The sequence below is a fragment of the Dipodomys ordii genome, unplaced genomic scaffold (genome assembly GCF_000151885.1).
Source record: "Dipodomys ordii isolate 6190 unplaced genomic scaffold, Dord_2.0 Scaffold9, whole genome shotgun sequence".
In the NCBI taxonomy this organism is placed as follows: Eukaryota; Metazoa; Chordata; class Mammalia; order Rodentia; family Heteromyidae; genus Dipodomys; species Dipodomys ordii.
In genome coordinates this window covers 19,595,765-19,602,006 of record NW_012267225.1, presented here as the reverse complement: position 1 = coordinate 19,602,006, position 6,242 = coordinate 19,595,765, and positions in this window count along the sequence as shown.

Below are 6,242 nucleotides of genomic sequence, written 5' to 3'. Positions count from 1 at the left end.
TGTAAGGTCCGCCCCTGGATGGCAAGCAGACTCCACCCTCCTCGCAGCAAAGTCTCCACCCATTACCTGTGTTACCTAGGCAACTGGGACACCTGGAAGAGGTCACATCTGCATCAGCTGAGGTCACATCTGAATTTGATGTGGCCACACCTTTCCCCGCCCATACCCTACATAAGGCCTAGCCCAGGCCCAGACGCTCTCTTGCTCTTGCTCTTGCTCTTGCTCTTGCTCTTGCTCTTGCTCTTGCTCTTGCTCTTGCTGCTCTTTTCTTGCTCTCTCTGTTCTATTCTAGCTCTCTCTCTGCTCTTTTCTTGCTCTCTCTCTTTCCCAGCCACGTGGAGTGCCAACCTTGCCTGGTCCCAGCAGGTCTACCCCTTACCTGAATACCACATGAGTGCTACTGTTCTTACCCCTCTCTCTGCTCTTTTCTAGCTCTTTTCTCTCTCTTTCCTCTCTCTTTCCTCTCTTCCCAGCTCTCTCTCTCATTCCCAGGCCTTTCCCAGCCACGTGGAGTGCCAACCTTGCCTGGTCCCAGCAGATCTACTGAATAAACCTACCCCTTACCTGAATACCACGTGCGTGCTGGTGCAGTTCTTAATCGGCTACCTCTTTTTGAAAACCTAACATAATCCATGGCTTATGATATTATCTACAATTAGGCTACTATGATCAAGAGCTGGAAAACAGGCTACTGGATATAAAATTTGTGAAAGTGGTTTTGTAGGTGCTGATTTCAAGCAATTTTTTTTTAGGGGAGGGAAAGTCACCACGGAAAACAAACACAAATGGTAAAATATCCATTGTGGTCGCTGGAGTTAGAAACCTCCAGACTGTTAGCCATGGGGCTCAAGTGATAAAATTATGGCCAAATATTGCAGTATTATAAATTAGATTAGGAAAGATGTCACTAGCCAAAGCAAAACTGCATGGGTGGGAGTTGGAGAGAGAATTCGAGATGGCCAAGTCCAAAGTGGACTCGCTGACATTTCAGGTGGTTCACTAACTGCTTTGTGCCCTTCAAAATTTCACTCCAAATTACTGTCAATGAAGTTAATAAAATCTCAGGCTATTCAACAAAAGAAGCACCAATCTGTGCTTTTCCATTGGGTCAGGGAGGCCTGGCTTTATCACATACATGCTTCATGTCATTTAGGTCTGGATGCTTTGTTTGCTTAAACTAAATATGCAAAAATTTTATGAAGATTCTCTATCAGCCTTTATAGCTAGAAATCTTGCATTGAACACAAGCCCCAAAATGAATTGATAAATACCTTCAGGTTTAGTACATCAATTTTAGTCTGCTTTATTTATTCCCCAGAATATGACTCTTTCCTCATTTTCTTTTTAAAAAAATATATATACTATATTTTCATTGTATCAAATAGCAAAAACAAAGACTCTTCAAAATGTATTTCCAAAATTTGAGATGAAAAAATGGCATAAATATTTTTGTATATGTGTCCAGCATGAATGTGTATTGTTTGAACTTATAGGTAATAACTTATCTTGAATAAGTTTTAAGAAAATTCTTATTGGCTAGAGCCATGGCTCAAATGGTAGAGCACCTGCCTAGCAAGCATGAGCTCCTGAGTTCAATCCCTAGTACCATGAAAAAGTAAAAAAATATATCCTATACATATTTCTATAACATCATTCAATTTAAGAAGTAGAAATTTTATTTTACTTATATGCAAAATTAATAAGGACTACCTAAAATGTGTGATAAATCTTGCATTTCTGAAAACACACTATGCTTATCCCTGATCAAAGGACAGGGTAAGCAATGGGGTCAAATTTAAACTGGGAAATAAATTTTTATTTTTTTCACAAGGTCTAAAATTTACTAGTCCAAAAGGTAATTCACTTAATTGTTATTTCTAGTCCTGCATGCTGAGAAGTCTGTTCTCTACCTTATTATGCAAATGTATGCAATAAAACTGACCAAGGTCCTAAGAAAAGGAGAATTAGTCTGGGAAGGTGGCTCAGTGGTAAAGCGCTTGCCTTGCATGCCTGAGGCCCTGGGTTCAGTTCCTCAGCATCACATAAGCAAAATGAAAAAAGCCGGAAGTGGTGTTGTAGCTCAAGTGGTAGAACGCTAGCCTCAAGTGGTAGAGCCCTAGCCTTGAGCTGAAGAGCTGAGGGACAGTGCCCAGGACCAGAGTTCAGGCCCCACCACCGGACCCAAAAAAAAAAAAAAAAGGGAGAATTAGTGTTTTGTTCCTATGTTTAAAGAATACTGAAGCTTGATACAATAGGAGTTATTATAAAGTCACTTTCCTTGGATCAAGTTGCTTTGTGACTTTGCCTACATAAGCTCTGTCTCCAGCTAAATCCAAATATTTCTCTACCGGAGTCATAGATTTTTTTCATTTGAATTTGCAAACAATTATGGTTGAGAAATGATCCATCCAACATCCCTAAAGCATACCCTTTGCTGTCTTTAAATCCTCTGTGGTTCCTCCATCAAAAATGGGATGAATTGGGGCTGGGAAGGTGGCTCAGTGGTAGAGCGCTTGCCTTGCATGCCTGAGGCCCTGGGTTCGATTCCTCAGCACCACATAAGCAAAAAGAAAAAAGCTGGAAGTAGTGCTGTGGCTCAAGTGGTAGAGCTCTAGCCTTGAGCTGAAGAGCTGAGGGACAGCGCCTGGCCCAAAGTTCAGGCCCCACGACCGGACCCCCCCCCAAAAAAAAATGGGATGAACTATTTGGCTCAAAGTGAGGTGGCCCACATTGCAGCTTCACAGTATTGGATGGCAAAGCCCTTTACCTTCCTTAACATTTCTAAATGACACTGAGATCACACAGGCTAGAACCAGAAAGCCAGAGTCAAACTAAGTTGCCAGAGGTACCTTCATCAAAAATGTAGGGGCAGCCGGGCGCTGGTGGCTCACGCCTGTAATCCTAGCTACTCAGGAGGCTGAGATCTGAGGATCGCGGTTCAAAGCCAGCCCAGGCAGGAGAGACCGTGAGACTCCTATCTCCAATAAACCACCAGAAAACCGGAAGTGGCGCTGTAGCTCAAGTGGTAGAGTGCTCGCCTTGAGCTGAAGAGCTGAGGGACTGCTCCCAGGCCCAGAGTTAAGCCCCAGGACCGACAAAAAAAAAATGTAGGGGCATTGACAGGATTTCTTTTTACAGGTAGTAAAGACAGTAAGCATTACACAAATGCTCTAGTGGGAAGGAAGGGAAAAGGGAAGGGAAGAAAGAAAAAGGAAAAAAGGAGATAAAGAAGAGAAGACAGGAGGTGAGAAGGCAAGAAGGCAGGAAAACAGAAAGGCAGGCAGGCAGAAAGGAAGAAAAGAAGGAAGAAAGAAAGAAAAGAAAGGAAGGAAGGAAGGAAAGAAAGAAAGGGAAGAAAGGAACAAAAGAAAAAAGGCAAAAAGGAAGAGAAAAAGGAATAGACACATGAAAAGGGAAGAAAATTGAGAAGAAAGCTAAATTTCAACCATTTTGCTAGATGTCATTAAGAGAGAAGCAAAATGTTTAGTGGTCCAGTATCTGCTCACATGTCATGGTGGCACTCAAGACTAAGTGTGACACATTTGGTACAGTGAACAGATGGGATTTTTTTTTGACCAATGCAATGGCCATCTACAGTATCCATAAGGTACCACTGCTCTTGTTCATCCAATACTCAGAAAGAAATGTCACTTAAAAGACAAGGGACTCGTTTTAAAGGTAATATAGTCAGGAGGCAAGAAGGTAAAAGACTCAAAGCCCCAGCCAGCATGGGCTGGTATTTGATGTGTAATTTGGATCTCTGGATCTCAGTCAGGTTCTCAGTTGCTAAACCTAACCATTTCGGCTGGACAGGTCCTTGTCTTGCTCCAGCCCCTTTCTTGCCTTTCAAAACAGGACAACTAGTTTCTGATAGGGCCTATTTTCAGGAGCCAGAAACTCATTTCCCAGATCCAATGGGTATGAACTGTATGAAATTCTGTTTTATGCAATTTTATAATGAGAGGATATTGCAGAAATAGAAATAATAGATGAACTAAAATTGAACTAACAAAAGATGGGATTATTAGATAGATATTTTCTTAAGGAAAAAATAGCTCCCACAAATCGCAACAATTGATATTTGCTAGTCTATGTGAACAGAGCTATGTAAGTATTCCATGTCATTAAACTCTTTAATAATCCTTCAAGGTAAGGATTATGATTCTCAGTTTATGCATAATAGACTGGAGTTCAGAAAACCACAGTATTTGTCTGTTTATACAATTGGCAGATACCAAGCCAGATGTCAAGTTCAAACATTCCAGTCCTCCTTAGAGGAAGGGTAAGGTGAGAGTTAAAGATCCCTGGTCTGGAGAAGTAGGTCTCATGTGAAAGCTAACAGGAAGGAAGATGTGGCCTGGAAAGACAACGAGATCCAAGATACCATATTACATTTATGACGTATCTCCTTAGGTTTCTCTTGGATCTGATTATTTCACAAAATTTCCTAGAATTTTGTGTATGGTCAGGAATATTTGTAGAAATGTTTAACAGGGAAAGAAAAGAAGATCTAAGAAAATCTTATAGCTAGTCTAGTGGCAAAAGACTGAATGAATGCCTTCCACGCAAAATCAGGAAAAATGTGAAGATGTCCATTTGTATCATTCCTGTATGTGAGATTCTAGTCACTGTGACAAAAGAAGAACTAGAATGTACACAGATGAGAAAGACAAAGAAAGCTATACTTGCAAATGAGAACCATGTAGAAAATCCCAGAATCTACCTCCAAATATTTGATGGAACACAGCTAATAAACTTTCTGTAAAAAAGATTAATATACTGGGGCTGGGAAGGTGGCTCAGTGGTAGAATGCTTGCCTTGCATGCATGACTCCTCAGCACCACATAAGCCAAAAAAGCCGGAAGTGGCACTGTGGCTCAAGTGGTATAGCACTAGCCTTGAGCTGAAGAGCTCAGGGACAGCACCTAGGCCCAGAGTTCAGGCTCCATGACCGACAAAAAAAAGATTAATATAGTAGAGTCAATTTTATTTACTCCATGAATAGGCAATTGAAAAAGTCATTCTTATAGCACTAAGCATGAAATAACTATGAATGAATCTAACAAAATATATACCATGTTCATATTCTGAAACCTATGAAACTGATGAGAAAAATTGGAGAAGGCCCAAATAAATGTGAAGATTTATACCATGTTCATTATTAGAAGTATTAATGCAGTTAAGGTGACCATTCTTTCTAAATTGGGCCATGGATCCAAAGCAATGTTTTGTTAATTTATGGAAGAAAAGGGTTGAGGGATTCATATTCTTGACTTCATGATCCAGTATAAAGCCACAGTAATTAGGACAGCAAGGTAGTGGCCTATGGACAGAACATATGGATCAATGGAACAAAATAGAATCCAATTGATTTCAACAAGGTCAACAGGACAATTAAATAAAGAAAGGATTGTATTCTCAATTAATTGTGTTGAAACAAACATTCATAAGCAATAAACAATCTTAATCCTTACCTCATACCATACAGAGAAATAAAATAATAGTGAATCAGACTTAAAAGTAGAAGTTAATATTTAAAATATGGAGAAGAAAGCACAGGAAGAAGCCTTGAGTAGCTTGGATTTGAGAAATATTTCTTAGACAAAAAAAAATATGACATAGTTGGGCACCAGTGGCTCATGCCTGTAATCCTAGCTACTTAAGAGGCTGAGATCTGAAGCTAGGCTGAGCAGAAAAGTCTGAATTAACCAGCAAAACTGCTATCTCAGAGGTATGGCTTGAGTGATAGAATATCAGTCATGAACCAAAAAATTAAGTGAGAGTGCAAGACCTTGAGTTCAAGCCCTGATACAAAGTCTCAGCTTTGCCAAAGACCTTTGAAAAGGATAGGGTAAAGACGCAGAGGAAATATTTTGCAAGCTATTTCTGATCAAAGTTTTGTAAAATAAATACATAAAGTATATATATATAAAGAACTCTTACACCATATTAAGAAGACAACCAATAAATTTTTCTAGTGGATGAAAGATTTGAACAAATATTTCAACAATGACATAGAGATGACAATGAATACTTGAAGAATGCTTAACATTATTAGTCATCAAAAAATTCTAATAAAAGTTGGGCATGGTGACTCAAGCTTGCAATCCTACCTATTCAGGTGGTTGGGATCTGAGGTTTCAAAAGCAGCCTGGGCAGGAAAGTCTGTGAGACTCTGATTCCAATTAATTACCAAAAATCTAGAAATCAACCTGTGGCACAAGTAGTAGAGTACTAGCCTG